This window comes from Erithacus rubecula, assembly GCF_903797595.1.
Source record: "Erithacus rubecula genome assembly, chromosome: 2".
In the NCBI taxonomy this organism is placed as follows: domain Eukaryota; kingdom Metazoa; phylum Chordata; class Aves; order Passeriformes; family Muscicapidae; genus Erithacus; species Erithacus rubecula.
This window is the reverse complement of record NC_136685.1, coordinates 30,106,773-30,128,723: the sequence shown is the minus strand read 5'-3', so window position 1 is coordinate 30,128,723 and position 21,951 is coordinate 30,106,773. Positions and strand designations below refer to the sequence as shown.

Below are 21,951 nucleotides of genomic sequence, written 5' to 3'. Positions count from 1 at the left end.
GCACAACTTAAGTATTTTTTCAGAAAAATCCTTGAAATAGAAAGCAGACACTACCTAGTGACAATACTATATATTTTGTACTTTTAGATGAGGGATGCTAAACTCTGGATGTTCAAGCAGCCTGACAATTCCAGAAGAGAAAGTCAAGAGCTGAATCATAAGCTGGAGCCTATCACTAACTTTGTTCTCCATGGCTGCCTCTGTGAATGCTTCAGAAATAGCCCAAGGGTGACCAACACACCCTCTGACCCCTTCTCTGAACCCATGTACTGTCAAGTTTTGAACTTCAGCTATACAATCCTCTCACTGCAGGATAATCAAATGAAACTAAGTAAATACAGAAGTAAGCAAGCAACTAACCTGCATTGAGTTTTATCAGTTTGATAAATACATACACATAAATAACTGAACAGAGATGCATTTGCCTGATAATTTGTTTTTGAAGTCCAACAATAAAAACACATTGGCAATGCTTCCTGGTACATTTAATGAAAATTGAACTGATATTTTAGGAAAATAAAAATACATACTCAGCCAGGAGCCAAGTCAAGTCAAATAAATTAAGCACTGCAGATGGCAGCATCAAAGGCTGCTGGAGGGTGTGCAGGAAACCTCAGAAGCTTGACCTCAGACCAATGCAAAGATCCCGGCTGGGAACAAAATATATTTGTACTTTTTGAATTACTACCAGTATAACAAATACCAAGCAAAATCAGATGTTTTCAAATGGTACTAACTTTGATTTGGCTACTTTATTAGAGGAGAAAATACTAGAAACTAACAGCAATCAGCATCTGCAAATTAACAGGTATGACCCAGAAACTGTTTATTGCCATCCCTCTCAGTACAGAATCCATAACCTTTTAGAGACAGAATTATTTCCTAAAAACAATTACCTGTTTCAAACTCCTTTTTTTTCTCTCCATATCAGCTTGTACTTACTACAAAAAAACTGGGTGCAGTTTATAGGCAATGAGCTGAAACACAATCTGCGACAGACCAGTGAACTCAGAAGAAACTCTCCCTTCAGAAACACGCAACTAAAAAAGGAAGATTCCTGTCGAAATCTACTCAAATATTGTATACAAATAGGTAAATAAATAAATAAAAGTTATTGCCAAGTTCACAGATCTCATTGATAAAAGTAAATCTGAGGGAGGTGACTGAAAGCTTTCACTTGACCTAAAAGATCATGAGAGTAATTTAAGACAATTTTAACCGCAAAGATAAGAAACCTATTCCAAGAAGTAACACAGAACATGCTTTGTCACCAAATCCATTTGTTTTCTTGGGAAGATGAGTATAGTAGGCCCATTACTATGATACAAAAAAATAGTAATTACACAAAAGATAAAGATCATTCACACTATCTAAATCTCAGAAAAATTATCTGGAATATATGATTTAGGAATAAAATAGACTTCAAACCCATAAAAATTATTAAAGGGATAGAACATCACGTCTATGAAGAAAGGCTGAGAGAGTTGGGGGTTCAGAATAAAGAAGAAAGCTCCACAAAGACTTTATTGTGGCGTTTCCATAAATGAAAAATGCCTATAAGATGGAGAGAAACTTTCTATCAAGCCCCAAGTAACAGGAGAAGGGAAGCAGTTTTAAACTGAAAAAGGATAGATTTACACTTGATTTTAGAAAGAAATTCTTTACAGTGAGGTTTGCCTAAAGAAGCTGTGAATGCCCCATCCCTGGAAACTGTCAAGGTCAGGTTGGATGGAGCTTTAAACAACCTAGTGAGGACAGAGGGGTAAGACTTGATCTCTGTAAAGGTCCTTTCCAACTCAAGCCGTTCTGTGACTCTAAAATAACCTTTAATTCTTGTACTGTTCATGAATATTTTGCATTTTCACAGAAGGCCAAGTACTGTAAAGGCCTGGTATGTGGCCAGCAACAAACCAGACAAAATCTGCTATTAGCACTGACAGGATCTTGGCAGCAGGGAAAACTGCAGGCCATAACAACTTCCACATTAGCCACATCCTGACCACAGCTCAACTCTCTCATTTTTTGGCAAGACACTGCAAGGTTTGAGAGGGTTCTAGGCTTCCCTAAACTTTGGTATAGGGTCATGCACATTATAGACTCTGGACTAATCCTTGCTCAGATTTTTCCACAGTCAAAGACAAACAGGCTGTTTTCCTTACTACTGATTCAGTGTCTCAGGAAGCCACATAAATTGACTGATGCAGCTCCTACAGCTCCAATACTTTTATGAATCATGAGTTATAAGAAATCTGTCTCAAGAACATCACATTTACTTCTTGTTCACAAAATAGTTAGAAGATTGAAATCAAAGTCCAACCTCACTTTACCAACTGATTTTAGTACCACAAATAGAGCTCCTGAATGTTACTGCCCATTCACATGATGTATAAAAATGTTATTTATTAATTTAACAAGCACGCTGCAAGAAAGTACATCCCTGCTCACAATTCTATCGAAGTCAACAAGTAAAAATTACCAACCAGCAACACCACAAAAATGGCTATAAATTTTCTGCCCACTTGTTACAAGAGACAAGACTTAGCCCAAAGTATATTTTAGAAGAAATCGGGGATAGCTGTAAGGTTTTCAGTAGCAGGTGTCATTGTGCAGGCAGCAGAGCAAACACACTCTCTCTTCCCAGGCAAGAGAAGAGAACCACCCCTGAGGCTGGGAACTGCATGGCAACCACAGGCACACACAGTCTCAATATATCTGATATGAAAGTGAACTGGAAATAACTTATGCAGAATCACGGCTCCCAGGACCAGCCCTTAAGCATAATTACAAATTCTATACAGAAACTCATGCAGAGGACAAACCACCACAATCACATGCCAAGATCAGCCTATTTATTTTGGCAAAGAAGCAAGAAGTAGTTAAGGAAAGTTAAGGAAAGCTTTTAGTCGGGTTGTAAATTCAGACACAAAATGCAGCTCAGGTGTTTTTAAATTCAAAACTTCCTGAACAATTACAGCTGGAAAAAATTTCTGGGAGAATGAGCACTGTTACGCTGCCATTGCTATTTCCCAGTTGGGGTCAGGAACTCAAAGCATTTATTCATGGCACTTAAGCCTTCATTTCAGACCATGCAAAATATTCTATACAAAAAAATGCATCTCCAGAGGCTAGGAAACAAATAACAAATAACATGAACAAATAACACCAGGTCACCAAGTCCTGCTCATGCAGTCTTCATTTAATTCAGCTGCAATGGTTTCAATCTAGATGTCCAAGCAGTGTCCATCCAGTGATAATCTGGATATGGTTAGATATTTTTAAGGGAGTAATGGATCTAAGATCAGACAACAGAGTGAAGCTCTGCTAAATAAAAACATACTGCTATTATCATAGGCATTTTTTTTCTTTTTCAACTGCATGAATATTTAATTTCAATTTAATTTTCCTCTCTTTAACAAATATTCAAGAATTTAAGATTGTGGTAGGATTAGGAGCATATAACAATAACTTTCACCTCAGGGACAAAATGGTAAATGAAAACACCTATATTACTTTCAACTCTAAGTAACACACTTCTTTCATTTTGTTGCTTTTTAGTCCTTCATACAATATTTTGAATTAAACTGAACACACCGTAGGGCAAACAAAATATTATGCTTTCAAAATCAAACATATAGAAGACTTGAATGGCCAATTTAAGATATTTCTGTTTTGGACTTTTCTTTCTTTTCTACTAATTGCAAAGATTTTATCAATAACCATTATGTCAATAAAAAGAGAATTTCAGAAACAGAGGGTATATTTATTTACACTTTTTTCCCAGTCATTATTTTTCCTGACATAAATCTGGAGGAAAAGTTTTAAACTCAAGAGATACACCTCTGTTAGCAAATAACATGGTACAGTAGGAGTAACTGCATAACACTGAACCAGCAGCACTGAGGGACCAGTGCCCATGCTACAGTCATCTTGAGGGTTTTGCTAGTTCTAATTTGTACCATGTATCTCTAGTCTGGTACCCCCAACTGAATATGAATTCACATCTGCAGATTATGAGATGTTTTTCTGAGTAGCATCTTCCAGGCTGGTTTCATCCAAATAGGTTCCAATGCAGACAATCAGGAGGTTCAATATTATAGTAAACTCCTGAGATGAACTAAAACATTAATGGAGACACACCTTTACTCAATCTTTATTCAGCTGCTGATGGCTACTGGCATGAAAAAAAGACTCTTGTTCTAATCTAGTGACAAACCAGGTTACAGTACATTTCCCCCTTTTTAATCTGCACTTCAACTTTATAGCCATTTTTATCTTGGCTTTACTTTTTAATACCAAGCAGGAGTGATCATATAATACATAACTACCAATCATATCTCATCATTAACCAGGAAAAAGAGCCTTAAAACAATCCAAAGATAGTTGTTCTAAGTAACATAAACTAAGTTTTTCTTTCTTCTCTCCTCCTCAAGGACAGACTATTGCTACTACAACACAAAATTTCTGCCTTAGACCTCTGAAGTTCAATACTTTAAATGTATGCTTCTTAGAGTTCAAACAACAGCTAGACACAAGTTTCACCCTTCAGAGCTTATATAATTGTAGTGATCTCACCCTCTTAAACACAAAGTTTTAGTAAATTATCTTCAGTTCCACCTGAGTTGTCAAGATGCTTTAGCAGACCCCATCCTGTGAGCCTGCAGCAGGCAGCTCTCCCCAGCCCACCCAGGCACACGGCACTTCAAGTGCCTGTCAAGCACCCCTCACACAGACATTACTGTTGTCTAATCAAACTGGTCTCAAAGCCAAACATCACTTGCATGCTTAGCTGGTAATTCACCACTGGCTACCCATCAGATGATGCTGTGCACTGGAAATGTGGAAGCAACAGCAACAGGAATGCGAGTAAGTCCTGTTCCTGCACGTTTCAACATAACCCTGTTCAGCAGTCCAAACAAAAGACTGTACTTATTCAGCCTACAAATAATCATCATGTTTTGTCTAAAACTAGGGTATAGATTCCTGTCTCTGGTAATTAATCTTACTGCTGCTTTTCAGACAGGAGAGATATGAATTAGGGCTTTAAGTCAAAAGCACAGCCAGCATTTGCAATTGCTCGGACCTAACCACGTATCAAAATTTCCATTCCTGTTCCAGCATCACAGTATAAAAAGTAAACTTTTATTTCATTTATGGACAATATATAAAACACAAATACAAATTGTTTAAAAAACACACTAAAAGAAAATATTAAAAATATCCTCAAGGGGAGTGCAAAAGGCTCCCATACAGAAGCTTAAAGCTCCCAAATAAAAGACTGGTGCAATGTCAACTCTTCCCCACAAACCCACAGATACCACCACAAAAAAACTCAAGTAAAGCTCTCTCATCCTCCTGCCAGGAGGAGAGAACCCAGGACAAAAGTCACATTTCCCATTTCTTGGTACCCTTATCCCCAACACAGGCAGTAGGAGTCCCAGCAACAACAGAAAAAGATCTCTGCCAACATGTATGATCTGTACTTCTAAGCAATTCTTTACTAAGAGGGTGGGGAGGTGCTGAAAGTGATTGTCCAGGGATCTTGTGGGTGCCCCATCCTGAAAGTGTGGCTTTGAGCAACCTGGTCTAGTGAAACGTGTTCCCATCCATGGAAGGGCATTGGAACTACATGTTGGAAAGTTCCTTCCAACCAAAACCATTCTATGATTCTGTGTTAAAAATAAACAAAGTAAGCCTGTATGAACTTTGAATTACAAGTAGACATAGGAGTATATAGCCCTTTTGACATAAAAGTTTCCCTTTATTAGAAGCAAAATATTTCATACACAATACAAGCATATCCAAAATGTTAAGTTCATTTTCATAATGATTCAGGTTTAAAACTCAGACCTTCCCAAACCCAATGTTGTTTTTAATTGCTTGGAAAATTTTGTTCAGCAAGTATTCCTATCTTCCCACCTAATACTACCTGCAATATTTTGGGGAGAAAAAAATATTTTAAATAAGTCTAAAATACATACAAGCATGGTCTGAATTCTTTGGACACAACCTGACTTCAGATGTTCAAAGCCAATCTAGGAAAGCATGATTTTGATCATCAGCAAATAAATACAATTTTTTAAACATTTCAATATAAGAACATACATATAGTGTTTACCAAACAACTGTATTTTTTTCTGTTTGTGCAACATAAAGGGAAAAAAAGGAAAATTTAACAGAACCTTCATCAACAAACCTTCTGGACCTTACTACCAAGGTTTCCTTGAGCTATCTCATGTCAAGGACAATTCACATTCATTGTGTTTCTCAAAACTAAGGCACTTTTTGTGGGTCACAGAGATTTGACCCATATAAAATCTAGGATTTAAATAACACTCCTCTAGAACAGTTAAAAATAACTGCTGGTTTAGCGACCCCCAAAAAGGAGATTAAAAAGAAGTAATATTTCAAAGACCTCACATATATGAAATTTATGACAAAAATTCAGCAGAATAGTGCTCAGCAGAAATTTCAGAGGGTCCAGAAATCAAAAAGACTCAATGATTTTTTAACTAGCAAAACTGACATCACAGGTCAAACCATGTTTCAGCTACATGCCTAGATACACCATGGGCAGACAATGCACTCAATATCAAAACCATCAAGACAGGTAATCAAATGGATTTGCCTATATGAGTGAGAAGGACCAGAAAGCATGAAACGGACATTTCTACTCAGTACTTTTATCTAATTGACATTCTTGAAAAAATTTCTAATTTTCTCAACACTATTTCCAAGAAAGAGGCCAATTTAATACAATCTGCTGTACATCATTAGGATTCACCCAGGTAACACAAGAGGAAAACCCAAAGTTAATTAGATCATTTCAGATCAGGTGTTATGGAATCCATGGGTTTTGTTATTTGGCACATTTAAACCTATTATCCAGTTAATCAATTAGAGAAGAGGATAACGTGAAATAGCTCTTAAGCATGCTTCAAAGATACTTAAATCTTCTTATATTTTTTAATTGTAACACCTTCTGTGATCAAAAGCAGCATGTTTAAAGCCTTCCTTCAATTCTAGAACAATCTAAACCAATAGTTTCAAAACCCTTCCTACTGAAAATACATTATTACTAATTTCTAACCTCAAAGACACATCCCTTTGTTCTTCCAAGGTTAAGGCAAGACATCTCCTTGCACAACTTTCCTCTAAATGCTCTGTACCAGCCACGCAGAAATTCCATCTGGTTTTAAACAACTCTTTGCCAAAGAAAAAACAGTAAGGGTCATGTAATGACAGGTCAAGTACATGTAATATTTACATAGAAAACGAACTACAGAATGCTTCAATCTAGCAGAAAAAGCTGTAATACACAGCCAGTGGAAACAGAAATCAATAAACTAGCAACAGGAACTATTTTAAACACAATTTTGATAATGTTTTGAAGAATTACTTCTAACCACTAGCACAGATTTTAAATTAAGACTATTTTTTTTCCTCTCTAGTTTAGTATTTCTCTATCTGATTTACAAGATGTCACACCTAGTCTGCAAAGCATCTTTTTTGGGATTTTTTTTTTGGTATATACACAGACACAGCCAAAGGTAAGCACTAGTGCATCCTGACAGAAACATGTGAGAACCAGCCAGATTCCTGGCTGGTTTCAGCATTTGCAGATATTCCATAGACTCAGAAATATTAATGATGTCAATGAAAAAGCCTAGAAAATAATTCAAAAAGTCACATACAAAGTCCTCATGTTAAAAACATTCATTTGACACATTCCTGATTACAAGCAAGACTCTCACCCTGATGGTTTCAAAATAGCAAACCACAAATCAGTCACTGATTTTTTTTCATGGAAAACTAATACGTTACTAGCTTTTAATAGATGAGGAATGCAATGCAGAACAGACTGTACTGCTGTTGAAGGAAAGACTTCATGTGCAGTCATTGTGAGGTCATGTGAAACTTATCATCAGTGGACCCACAACAAGACAACCTGATGACTCCCTGTCCCAAGGCTTTACAAAGCATCCTCTTCAGCTTCTTGGACCTGTGGTCCACAGTGCAGCAAGCCAAGTTCACTCACACATTCTCCTTAGAACTCCAGTCTGGAAGTCTTCAGCACTTCTTGTATTCCACCAAATATATTTTTTACTTCAGATATATGGATATATATATTTTCTTTCACCCAAAATTTGAGCTCTGTGGGAGCTTAAGCTACAGTGATCTGGAATTCAATACAAAAGTTAGATATGACTAATTCAAATTCCTCCTCATGAACAGAAATGTTTCCAATTTGCTCTCATGAGGGATATTTTTTCACACTGTTGAATGACCTGAGTGTCATCTTGGATGGGCAGGGAGAAGCTAACAGTAAACTCCTCATAGATTCCCTGTATTTCCTTTCTAGAGTAAAATGTCCTCCTCAGGGATGAGTTTTTAGTTTTGAATTATTCATGGGAACTAGAAAACTAAAAGCTTTTAAGTACAGTTGCTTCACATTATCATATGATTAGAGATCTTTTAAGGTCATCTTAGAAAAAGTTCAAAACACAGTGTGAAAGAAATAATTGTGTAGAATGTGAGCATGATGAAGACCCTGGGGGATTATTACAAGTCAGGCGCTTCCTCAGGAACCCAGAAAACTCCAGTTCCTCTGGTTTTGAGACAGCAACCATCACATGGGGTTCAGTCACCTCCCAGTGACCTATATGAAGTCTTGAGGCAAGAACTCAAATACAACTGAATTCAAAAAGAGTAAAATGTAGTACAGAGCAGCCCAACTGATACAACTTTCAACACACTGAACTAAAAAAAAAGCCAAAACAAAACACAACCAACAGACCTATTTTGCAAAATGCATCAACATATGAATCAGTACCTGTCACACCACTTACTGGAGCCTCCACCTCTCTTTACTAAGAGTCCTGTTCCACCCTCCACAATAGCATGCCTGTCTTCAATTACAGGGAACTATGTGCTTCCTTTTATTGACTGAAGGACACAAAGTCTGAAGAATTATCTTATTATTTCTATTAATAAATTAAAACTATGACATTGCATTTTGGAAGCAATGCTCTGTTCAGAGGAAATTCACAGCTTCCAGAGTTTCTGCTTGGGTGATTAATGAAAAGAATTTGCTGGCTGTTATGGCTTACTCTAACTTTAAAAAAAAAAAAAATGCATGCCTCTTGAATAACTCAAATAACTTGGGAGCAATAAAGGAAACAAGATTAATCAAATGCCTGTACATCCAGTTTCTATGCTGCCTTCAGAGACAAGGGCGAAACATGCTGGCTAATTTCCCAGTGTTATGACCTGTGAAGAATACAAATCTAAATTTCCTAAAACAAAAATATCATTGCATGGCTATAAGAAATAATAAACTTTCATTTAGAAGTGACAAGTTAGCAAAAGTTGCTGACATTCAAGTACAAGAGAGAAACACAATTATATTTCAAAGGTTATCAAAAAGGTTATTTTCAGCTTCCACTCTATAAAACTCATTCAAGTTTTACTGGATGCTGTAGTTTACCTAATTTCTCCACATATCCAGCAGCCTGGGCTGTGTGATGACCCTCCCTTGATACAGAAGTTTTCGACAGCATTATGGAAATGCATCCAGTGTAACAGTAATAACAGCGTAGGAAACCCTAATACACCAGGTGTGGCTTTGGAGATGAAGGCTGAGCCACCCAGGAAGTGCTCTAATAACTACTGCAGCCGTCCTGTAAGCTTTTACCACTAAGGGTTTCTTGAACTAGATTTATACTGAAAAGCATCAGGAGTTATAGGACTGAGGACTGATTTTTTGCTTGACCTGCTCTTTTATTGCAGCAATGAAATAAAAAATAGGCTTTGATTGTAGTGAATGATTTTCATCTTCTTTGATACTTGGCTTCTTCCCTTTCTCTAGGTGTCCCTTAATTTATCTTTTCTTCCAGCCTTAAAATGCCGTTTTGTTTTGGGAAACAGATTCTGCCAGTGGAGCTGTGCTAATCCTGCCCTGTGCTGAGCCTCTGAGCAAGGCTCTGCCTGGAAGGTCAACCACACCTGCTCAGCCTCCCCTGTCCAGCATGCACCCAGCTCAGCAGCCACTGCTCCAGATCACGCTTTCCCATGTGGCTGCTTCTGCCTACACCACCCTGCCCAACACCAGCATCCATAATTTTGGATGTCTGGTAGTTACTCCCCTTGTCGAGCCCTTCTAGTCTAAACTGCCTCCTCCTCCTTACACATTAAGCTGCACTTATTAGCCTGAAAAGCAACAGTATTCTCCCCACTTCCATTTTTTCAAAACAGCAAGACTGACTGCTACTTTGGTCCAGGAATGTAGTGAATCCACATGCATTTTAGGAGGTAAAAGGCATCAGGCTTTCTTTGTGAAGGTGCTCTTGGCAGGGTGACAAGGGGCTTTGCTGACCCAGAACAGGCTCAGCATGTTATCCTCTGGGGCAAGAATTACTGTGAAAAACCAAAGGAGTCCCCAGCAGAGCAGCAACTCACAATAGCTTGTGACAACACAAAGTATTCCTTCCTGCTGACTCGCATGGAGAGCCAGTGCATTCCATTGCAGGGCTTCCCAGGCAGTGCTGGGCACACATGAGCAAAGCTTGCCAGGACAGGAATGTTCCCTGCAGCAAATACGTCCTCCACATCACTCTCCAAACCTCAGCCTGATGAGCAGGGTTAACTGTAGATTGACAGCTTTCAAGTAATTACAGCCATTCCCAATCCAGTGCTAACTGGTATGACACTGATCATTCTCCACAAGGAAAGGCAGAAAACAAAGAAAACACAGATTTTGGATTAAACTCTCTTCCCAGTCTTCAAATTCTGCTTCTACCACATGTTCTGCCCTGCATCTCTCCACTTTTGACTAGACACCAAGCCTGGCTGATAAGTAAAGCAAAAGCCACCATCTCTTTCATCCTCATCAAACCACACTGATGCAGCCAGTTTTACTTGCTCTATTGTACAAACTCCATTTGCAATCTGTCTTGGTATAGGCGGTGGACAAAAAGCATGTGAAGCTGCATGCTCATCTGACGCCATGCAAATCCTTCCCATTGCCAGCAAGTTGTGAAACACAAAAGGCAGGATATCCTGCAAGTAGTGTAACATCAATGAAAAAATAAATAAATAAATACATTTTTAAAAGGCTTGTGTCCTGGAAATAATTTTCACAGGGATTCTTTAGGGCAGAAGCTGATCCTGAAAAAATAAGTCTGATCCAGAGGGAGACATGCTGTGAAGCTGTCAACAAATATCAGCACAAGAAGCACCACCAAGGACCCAGATTGCACCAGAGTGATCCAGGCAGATGAACAATGGGCAAGACACGATGCAACCCAGGATGCCAATCCAGGTGACATGCTAACAACATCCACTGGAGCATTCATTATGTGCTACACTCTGCTGAACTCCAATGCTATCACATGCATCTGGGTCAAAATTTGACTGCCATTACATTCAACAGTGCAAAGAGGTGATATCAGCTATCACTGAACCAAAGTCTGCATCACATTACTTGCTATAGCCTGCAGCACCCAAGCTCCACACCATGCCATTCCTGCCCCAGCTCTTGGAAGACAGCCTGGTCTACCTGAAAAAGGAGAAATGCTCCTCAGCTAAGGGAAGACTTTTAAAAACCCTTCATTCTCCTCCCACATTTTTTTCTTGTTAGCATTGAAACAGACCTTGACAGGAGTATAACAATAGAAAAGGCACAATAGTTTTCCTTTACTTCCCTAGGTATTACTACAAGCTTTTAGGTCATGTTAGAAATACAACATAGTCCAAACACCTGGAGGAGATGCTTGAGGAAAGTGATTTGTCATAAAAAAGTAAAAAATACCATCCTTGTTTTTCAACAGTAGTAACCTGAAGTCTGCTAAAACACAACCTTCAAAAATAAACAGCACTCTCACCAATCAGCAAACATTGTTCAGATGCTTGCTAATATTACTAGGCTAATTTGTCACAACATAAAATTGTTTTTTCTAAAAATATGGCTATTACTTCACATTCAACTCAGTTCTCCTCTGTCTTTGCATGTGTGACAGTTACACAGCTTTTCCTTACACAGAGGCCTGAAACAAAATAAAATTAAACACCTGGGAAGAAAGTCCTCACACAGATGTGCCTCTTTCATTGTCAGACTGGAGATTACTGGTTAGTTTTGTGGGTTTGCAAGGCCTATAAAATGTTCCTCACAAAATTAGGCCATGAATTTAAAATTAAGCAGCTGATCAAACTGAACAAAACAAAGCTACAGCAGCTTCACACACAGCTGCATCTTGCCCATTCAAATTTCCTTCGCTGTATATACCTAAAGGAGAAGTAAAAGCTCCTTTTAAGAAGGCTCCTGTCTTACCTGATCCCCTAAAAACTACTTGGACATTTCCAATAGGATGATCAATGGAAATAAGAGGCTGCTAGAGAGAACATGCTGAGTCCTAGAAAAACATAACCCAATTAGCTTTCATTAATTATCACTAACCACACCTTAGCACACCTTCAGATGTCAATCCAAAATCTTTACCTGCATTGGGGTGAAATACTTAGCCCAAATGCAAGGCCTTGTGGTATTACACCTACAGCAGGCACACCCAGGGTCAGTGCCTGGACATGTAAATGGGATCAGGCAGCATCTTACCTTTGATGAGGAAAACATGGATTCAAAGTCCTGCTCAGGCATGGCAGGAAGAGCAGCCCCCAGTGTTAACCTGTTTTGCACAAAAGCCATCAAAACAGCATTTTTCTTCTACAATCTTCATGTGTTTCCTCTTGCTGGGGTCCCTTTGGTCCTCTCAGCTCCTCAGACTTTCCCACCTTGGCATCACCCTTCAACCTTTCTTAAGGAGCTCACCTCAAAATACTCTTCCTCTTCCTGGCAGTTTCCCATTCCCCTGCTTCCACCTCCTCCCTCGGGCTAAAGCAGCAGAGTCACTCAGTAAACACGCCAGTGACATGAAGTGCCTTTTGTCTGCCCTCTTCTCTCCCAAAGGGATTTGTAAAGGGACCAGGATTAATACTGAAAACAACTCATCTCAAACAGCTGCTTGGTTTTTTTTAAAACCATATAAATTTCCACTTCCATCTCAAGCAGTCAGTACTTATTACTCACTCAGAATCCCAAGCTTCTATGAAATAAAAACAAACAAAAAATATCAGGAAATAATATAACTCCATTTTTTTAAAGGCATTAAAAAAAAAATCATCTCTTTCTAAAGAGATCAGTAACTGATTCCAGACTGTAACAGAAGCTGCAAAGGGCAATTAAAAAAAAAAAAAATCTATGAATCAACTTCATATTTTATAACCCCTGCTAGGCTGACTACTACATGAACAGACACAGATCTCTGTGGCAACAGAAACAAAGAAGCTAAACTTAACAATAGCTAAAATAAACGATTTTTAGTTCCAAATTAAAAGAAATCTGATGTAATATTTCACAAAAATATATACACGTATGCAAAATTGGAAAAAGCTGCAAGGATGTAAACTGAAAGAGATTAATCTGTAAGAGTATATGGTCAACACATTTTTTATGATTGTTGTTGCTGCTTTGGTGATGAATATATGTCATTTAGCACATAACCCAGAAATACCCATAGCATCAGATGTCATATCATCAAAAGAATGCATGTTCATTGTCAATAGGAAAGATTCCCACAGCCACAAGAAAAGCAGCTACTTAGACCACTGAACTGAAAAAAAACCATGATCTGTGGGTGTTGACCTTTTGAGCAAGACATGACTTGTACAGCATGATAAAAGACTAAGAAACTTCATGGCTAAGATTCTTCTCCCTGAGTTAGTAAGAAATAGTCTTTTGCCTTTGAAAGGATGTAGAACTTTACAGCAAAACATAAAAGAAGATCTAAAATTTGTTTCAGATTACCATCAGAATATGACACAAAAGGCATTTCAAAAAACATCCTTCCCCTTAAGCCTAAAATTTGTTCTTGCATAAATGATCTAAAAAATACTAAGGTGCAAAACTTTTTCAAAAGCTTATAGTGCATGTCTGAACATCCACAGAGAAAAAATTTTAATAGAGGACATTCATGGAGTGAACCAAACACTATCTTAAGGTCCAAGTAATCCAAGATTAAGTGTCTGATGATAACCAATTTCAGGTGTTTGAGAAGATGCAAGAGTACTGTAATGGGATGACAAATGAAGACAGCGAGCATCCCACCATCTGCAAAAACACATGTGTACAAAAGAAACAGGAGTGCTTTGTTCCAAACAGCTTCAATTCAACACAACTACAACAGCCCACCTCACCCCTCTTCTGTTTCCCAAGAACTTTGAAGCAATGCTCTTAACCACAGCCAAAAGAAGATCAGCTACTAAAATCGTAAAAACCATTAGAAATTCTATTTTGGAAAAAAATCAGAGGAGAAGGACTGACAGGCCCAGCAGTACACTCACTGAAAAGCAAGATAACGAGTATGAGAGAAAGAGGAGCATCATTCCTGGCATGTGCACATAAGTAACACTCCTTGCTGTACAGCAGAGAGATGATAGAATCCACTGCAGAATGCCATTTGCACATTGCCACGAGCACATTGGCAAACACTGAAAAAAATAATTCAATAGGAGCATAGAAAATGAGACAACAATTTCAAAAATTAAAAAAAAAAAAAAAAAAAAAAACACACAGAAAATAAACTCATTCTAACCCTCAAAACCACCACGTGTGCTAAACTCAAGTGTTTTTATCTTTACACAGTAATAAAAGTCCATATTATCCTAGGGCCCTCTGAAGTCCATGATCTTTTACAATCCTCTCTCATCCTACTCTATGACTCTTTCCGTGTGTGTGACTCTGCCTGGATGTCCCTGCCCACAGCAGGGGCTTGGAACTGGATCCTCTTTAGGGTTTTTTCCAACCCAGGCTCTTCTGTGATTCTATGATTCTATTAAATTCCCTACATATACTCTTTATGTCTGTATTTCTCTCTGCAAAGGGCTCTGAAAGCATTTGTCTAACTTTTGGTAGAGGCAATGAAGGTTACACAGGTGTAAGAGACTGCAAAAACATAGATTGTTCCTGAGAGAGGGTGAGTTGAACAGCAGTGACTTACCACCCCTGGTCTGCCTCCCCTACCTCTGCTGTGCTACCTCTGCAGCACAGATATGGAAAAGAGAAAGGTGATGGGATTTGTTGCTTTCTGCAGAGCCAGCAGATTGCACTGGGGTGTGAAGGAGCCCCATGACCATCCTCACTGCTGGGAAGGGCAAAGAAGATGCAGCCATTAAGATTTTCTCCAGCAGTCAATTACCTCAGCCCAACCTCTCACAAAACTGCAACCCTACAGAATTGTTAAAACTGAAGTCATCAAAAATGTTTGTCAGGTTCTTCATTGCTGAATGCTTTGCTCCCTGTCCTGGAAACTTTGCAGTGCATAAGCAAGGCCAACATCAAGAAAAGCTTGCTGCACACTGCTAAACCTTGAATTGGATGAGCAGCTACAGAGCATCCTCCCTGAAAACTCTCCAATGCCTCCCCTGAAGAGAGTGCCACAATAAGCAGGTTTGGTGTCCCTGCACACAGAGCTCACCCTGACAAGAAAAAAGGAGACACAGCAAAACTGTGTATCTTTGGCACAGAGGACTTGGTGAAAGAGGTTTATTGCTATCAATTCCCCCATACAGAGCACTTACATCATCACCTTATAGCTGGGCTCCTTTGGATCTGGAACACTGAGAATGAACCTTTGTTGAGTGTGGCAACAAAGACAATATAGCAGATGAGAGGGATAGAGCTCTTGACCATACAAATCTGAACTTGCTCAAAATGCAAAAAGCAACAATATTTCCATGGCTTCAGTTCAGGCCTGAAGGATCCATAGAAACATTTAGATATAATTCAGGAAGTTGCTGCTATTTTTGTAAAATGCAGCCAGAGACCTTGCTAATACTGAAGAGATTTTTGTGAACAACTGGCTTTGTTAAATTCTCTACTTTCTTTTTTTTTTTTTTTTCTCTACAAATTTCAAAGCAGTCCGCTAAGTCTTGTTAATTACAAGGAAAACAAATTTGCTCATGAAACAATTATCCACTATGTAAATAATACTCTTAATTTAATTGTCTGTTTAACTACCTTTGCAAAATAAATTCAGCAAACTCTCTTAAGAGATGTTGTTTACAAAAAGAAAAAAAAAGTTTTCTTTTATAATAAATAAGGCCTTCTGTTGAGCATTTACAAATTCAAGGCTCATTCAGACTTTCAGCTCAAGACTGAGAATTTCTTGTTAATTTCTCTGGGAGTAGATCAAGCCCTAAAAGTTGCACATACAGATGTGGCCACCCCAGTTCTGGTAGTGCTCATGGCATCTCCATTTGACACTGCAAGGATCAGATCCCAGTTTGGAGACTGGCCACATTCTGCACAGCAGCAGTGCTGCAAGCTGTGCATACAAGAAGTGAAGTTCAATTCCAGATGCCTCATCCATCTCTCGTTCCCTGGAGCAAGCAGAAACTGCCCTTCATCCACACACTTGCAGAGGGAGAAGCAGCATCCACGTTATGAGGAAGGTCCCCTGGTTTGGCAGAAGTGCTTCAGGAGTGACACAACGCCTGGGTATGACTTGCAGCACAGCCACAGCAGCCAGACACCAACCCACACTTAACCCAGCTTTCATGCATGCCTTGCTACTGGCAGTAGCTGCAATTTAGCTTGCAGAGCTCACACATGGCTACAGGAGCAGCAGCCAGCACTGCATCTGCAAGTTAAATGTCATCTGGCTGCAACTCCCTTTTCAGCAGGAGGAAGTCAGCATGTGTAAGTGCACCAAGGAGTCCCAAACCACCTTTTCAAGGCCAGGCTGTGCTGTCCACAGATGGCAACAGGCTTTGCCTTGGAGCTGCAGCACCATGGCACAGCAGCAGGACCAAACACACCCAGCCTCATCACCCTCTGCTCTGATTCTGCACACATCTCAACAACAGCAAAACAAGAACTTGCTTTGGCTAATATCAGGTTTTTTGAACAGGTGTTTTAAGATGGCCACATATCAAAAGCTTTAGCTTTCTTTCTCCAATAAAATACATATATTAAATTTATATGGTCATTACTTACAGAAATCATTCCACCAGAGACTAAAGTGCCCACAGATTTATCTGCCCTTTTCTTGACATCAGAGCCTTAGTAAAAACCATGAAGGCTGCTGATGCTTCTCATTCAGCTTTGCAAAACTGCTGGTTTTGTTGGGGGTTTTTGGAGGAAGGGGAAGAGTCATCCACAGCTATCAGTTCAAAAACTAAATTTTTCTGTGTTCTTTATATTGATATAGTATCTATCAATACTTCAGAAACACAAGTCACTTCACTAGTATTTACTACAAACTTAAAGCAGTCAGTCATTCTAAGAAGTAACAAAGTAGAACCTAGTAGAAAATAGACAGCAAGCTATGTTAAAATGTTGCCATGTAAAATCCCTAGCATACTTTAAAAGATAAGCACTTGTATTTTTTTTTAATTAGGACTAGAAAGTCTTTTTTAAAAGTTTTTCATAGTCAAAGATAATGTAACAGTAGGACATAAATTGTGAAGCCACATGGAGTATATTCTAGAGTAGATGATGAATACCTCAGGTTTTATGCCTCTGATTTTCCTGGTTTAAATCACAGTATGGTTGTACACCTACATTTCCTACATTATTACAGGCTATACTCCTAAACCACAACATTTTGCTGTCAAATACAGTAGTTTGCCTCAACACTAATTATTTTAAAACCAAATGCCTTAAGCTGTAACATGAGATGACCAGCCACTGAAAGATGTTCATCTTTTGACGACTGAAATTACTTTTTTCCCCATAAACTCAAGCCCAAATACAGACAGCACCTGAAGAAATCATCAAGCTCCTGCATGAGTTTTGAGGAATGTTTTTAATATATCCTTAACACAAATCCTATTTGACTTTCAAAAACCTTTGCAGAAATCAGATTGCACAACTTTAGTTTCTTTCAGTTTTCCCTAAGGCATAACAGATTTTAAGAACTTCATCAAGTCTTTGGTGCAAACTAGTTTCATCTGTTTTGATACAGTCACTGACAGAAGAACACAGACCACTTCTCACTAATTTTAATATTCTAGCATCTTCCTGTCTCCTCATCTCATCTCTTTTGGCTGGAAATGAGCTTGTCTAGCTTTGTGGAACACACTTTCCCAACACACATATTCTCTGCAGATACATTTTCCAAAACCTTCCTAAGCCCTGGTGACCTTTTCTGGTAGATGGAGACATTTAAATTTATTTTTCTTAACAGGCTGTGGCCAAAACTGAACACTTTATCCTGTTAATTAAGCTGCTCTAGTACAAAAAAAAGCTAAATGCTGGACTTCCAACAGTACTGCATCCTTTGTGCTTCTTGAGATCCCACATAACCCTCAGATCTGCTTCCATAGTGCTACTGCCAAGTCAATTTAACCATCTGCATCATGGGATGATCTTCCTGAAAATAGTACCTGGTACTCAAATACTGCCTTCAAACTTACCAGAAACCTCTTGTCCTCCAAAGAAGAGCATCAAAAACACAGTCTGAAAGCCCTACTCAGTCTCCTTCAGATTTTGTGCTAATTCTGTTGATCAAAGGCATCAATGTCAACAAGTACAAAGGTGCCAGAACTGCCTCCAGCAGTGCTTAAACTGATGTTTGATGGTGACTCAAAATCATTTCCGGAGATTATCACCTAGAGTTGTTATCTCTAGACCTGGTCTCTTTGGTTCAGCTGTTCTCAAAAACTTACTTCAGCTGAACAATTTTCCTAAGAGCAGCCCTACCGGGTCAGATGTAAGTCTGTTGTCTGCACTATGTCAATGCCTGAAATGAATATAAAAATTTGATAAATAATTGACAGTACTTTCCCAGTCTATTGTCCCAGCTCTTTGCTGAGCTTGGTGACTCCCTAAGCTACTTGAGGTACTCCGTACAAGTCAGCCTTAGTGGGTTTTCTTCCATTAATTTGTCCAGCTTCTTTTCAAGTCCCTGCAAACTTTCAATATCCACATGCTTCAGAAAGGATTTCTAAAGCTTAAGTAACCACACATTGGGTCAAAACCAAAAACACACCCCTTTTGTTCATTTTGAACCTGCCAGCTTAATCGTGTGCTTTCACATTTTGTACTGTAAAAAACTAGCCCCTACTCAACTTTGACACATAACTCATAAGACTGTCAAAATTTCTAAAACCTGAAATCTTTTTTCAGACCAGCGTTATCAAATAACCCACAAAAATACAAAGGTTAAACTGGGTCACAAAGACTTCTCTACCCTGGCAGACCAGGCACAAGGAAGCACTATTTCACCTTCCTTATGAGAACATTATTGTTAATGGGTCAAAATACTGACCCATTATCAAAACAATGGCACATGGCAATGCCCGAGGCTGAAGGACACAGTACTTAGTGCAGATTACAGAGGAATGCCCCCTCTGACTAGAAATAATGGGGGTGGGGAAATTAGTCCAACTGAGAATTTCTGCAAACTGATACTGACATGGTTTTAATTCAGAAAGTTGTTCAGCCTCCCAGGAAAGTTTACTGCCTTTATGTTTGCATTGCTGGCTTTATAGTTTTACAGTCAGAGGCATAACTGTGCCTTCACTAAATAGTTTATTAACTGAGACTCATTAAAAACACATCTACTAAAGATCCTGTCAAGCTAAATCTTAATTTCTACATTATCAAAAGCAACATCCCAAAGGTTTGGAGCTTGTGCTCTGATAATTCTGATATTTACTCTCCCACCTCAACAACACTGAAATCTTTCTTATACAGTTATTTTATAAACCATACATTCAAAAGTTAACTTGCGTGCTAGCACTTTTATTATATTTAAACAAATACTGCAAGACATTTGCTTATACTTTTAAACTTTCAAAACTAACATTTTTAAAATTAAAATATTTCCAATTTTGTTAGGTTTGTTTTTTTTTTTTCACTAAAAATAAATTTAAAAAGCGCAGATGACATTTAACTCACGAGTTCATCTCCACCCTGTTAATTTGTCACGCTTGCAACAGAAGGAAGCCTCATCCCGTGGCAACCTTTGTCCTGGGATGGCTGTGAAGCCGGTCCATAGGCCGCCGCAGCCCGGCGATACCCACTGAACTGTAAGGAATTTGGTCGCCTCAAAGGTCTGCTCGCCCCGGAGCACCACAGGGCGCAAGTCACGACATACTCCTTCTCCTTCCTTTGTAAAAACAGGGCTGGCAGACAGCAGGACTCGCTGAAACAACAGGTAACAACCATCCCTCTGCAGAGCCAGCCGTTCATTAGTTCAGCTAACTCCATCCTGCAGGCCTCTGGGGGCATTTACTAGTTTAGAACCGCAGAGCCAAGTGTTAGACAAGCACTAACAATGCATTTGCTGCACTGCAAGTCGTATTCTAGACCATTAAGGGGACGAACCCTTTAGAGTTTTCCTATTCAGTAATGCATGGGAATCATGCATTACAAGTTACAGGAACGGGGTATTGGTTTTAGCTGCACATCACAGCGGCACACGCTGCTCTCCAAACCGCAGCCTGCAAAAGTACTTCCAGCAGAAATATTCCAGAAGGCGTTTTTCCACTCAACTACCAGCCACACCGCGTCCGGCCAGAAAAGGCTGTAAAAATTCTATTTTCTCTTACAAGGACAATCCCGCCAGCACAGAAATGTTTCTAAAGCAAGGAGGGGAGCACAGCTGTAACTCCGCGGGGATGGGATTTCACAGATGATACTAACAAAACCCGAACAAGCCCGCAAAGGAATGAATTCCCATGACAGTTAATTTAAGGAAGCGAAGCGCAGTCCCGAGGGATTCTGACCAGCCGCGGCAGGTCCGTGCGGGAGCGCTGGCCGGAGCGGAGCGCTGGCCGCCCCGGGCCCGGCCCTGGCCTGCCCTGCCCATCGCACCTGCCCGCTGCCCGAGGGGCAGCGCCGCGGCCGGGCCGAGCCTCCCCCGGGGCTGCGAGGGGCGGCGGGGCCGGGAGGCCGCGTCCTTACCTGCTGCTGGAGGAGGTGCTGCTGCGCTGGGCGCCCCGCTCGCTGCCAGCCCTGCCGCCGCCGCTGCGCCGCTGAGCGCCGCCCCCGCCGCCCGGCTCGGCCCGGCCCGGCCCGGCACGTCACGGCACAGGGCGGCCGGGGGCGGGGGCAGCGCCGGCGGGCGGGGGGCGGCGGCACGGGCGGCCCGGCCTGCGCTCCGCGCCGGGGTGCCTGACACGGGCCCGCCGCGGCGGGGGTGCTGCGGGGCGGCCGGCCCGGGCTTGTTTTGTGCGAGCTGGGGCTCTTCCTTTATTTTTTACCGACGCGGTCGCATAAAGGGTGATTTTGGGAGCTGCCTTTGTGTTTACTGACCGCCACCCCATGAGCAAAGGTGCCGAGCGGGCGGCGGCTCTCCCGCTGCACGACCCGTGGCAGTCGGAGGCAGGTTGGGGCCGGTTCCTCTCCCGCGCTCCCCCGCCCCGTGTGTCCCCGCCGGGTGCCCGGGCCCTGCCCCGGCGCTGTGGCACGGGTGGCAGCAGCCGTGGTGGTCCCGCTGCTGGAAGGCAGAGCAGCGCCCTGTGCTCCGCGGGATTCCCTGGTGTGCCATGCAGCCATCCGTCTGCTCCTGCGGCCGGCATTGCATCAGCCCGGCTGTCAGCGCTGCTGCTGCTCACAGCCGCAGCCCCGCGTCGCCTCCCTGTCCCTCGGCTTTACCGCGATTCATTCCTGCCCTGGCCAGCTGGTTCGTCAGCTTTGCCAGAGCACTGTGCTTCTCTCCACACAACGCCGAGAGCACCACAATGACCCCGACTGTACGCGCAAAGCCTCCTTGTTCCCCACCTGACACTGGCAAAGGGAAACAGACTAGCTCATACTTCAAAATCTTGTGTTGTCCTTGATTTTGCAGCTCTAGCTACATTTCGTTAAGCAGGGTATGTTTCACTTCATCCTTTTTGAGTGTTTGGACAACTCAAATTGTAGTGGGTACAGCCACGAGCTAATAAATAATTTAC

At 40.7% G+C, this 21,951-nt stretch overlaps 1 protein-coding gene across 4 annotated transcripts in view; it reads right to left on the bottom strand.

Moving 5' to 3' along the window:
• Window positions 1-21,113, bottom strand: part of MYO6 (myosin VI) — a 106,697-nt gene extending 85,584 nt beyond the window's left edge. For all 4 annotated transcript variants that reach the window (XM_079298971.1, XM_079298972.1, XM_079298973.1 and 1 more), the window contains exon 1: window positions 20,960-21,113. The gene's annotated coding sequence lies outside the window, so the exon portion shown is untranslated. The remainder of the gene's footprint in view (window positions 1-20,959) is intronic.
• Window positions 21,114-21,951: the final 838 nt, after the last annotated feature.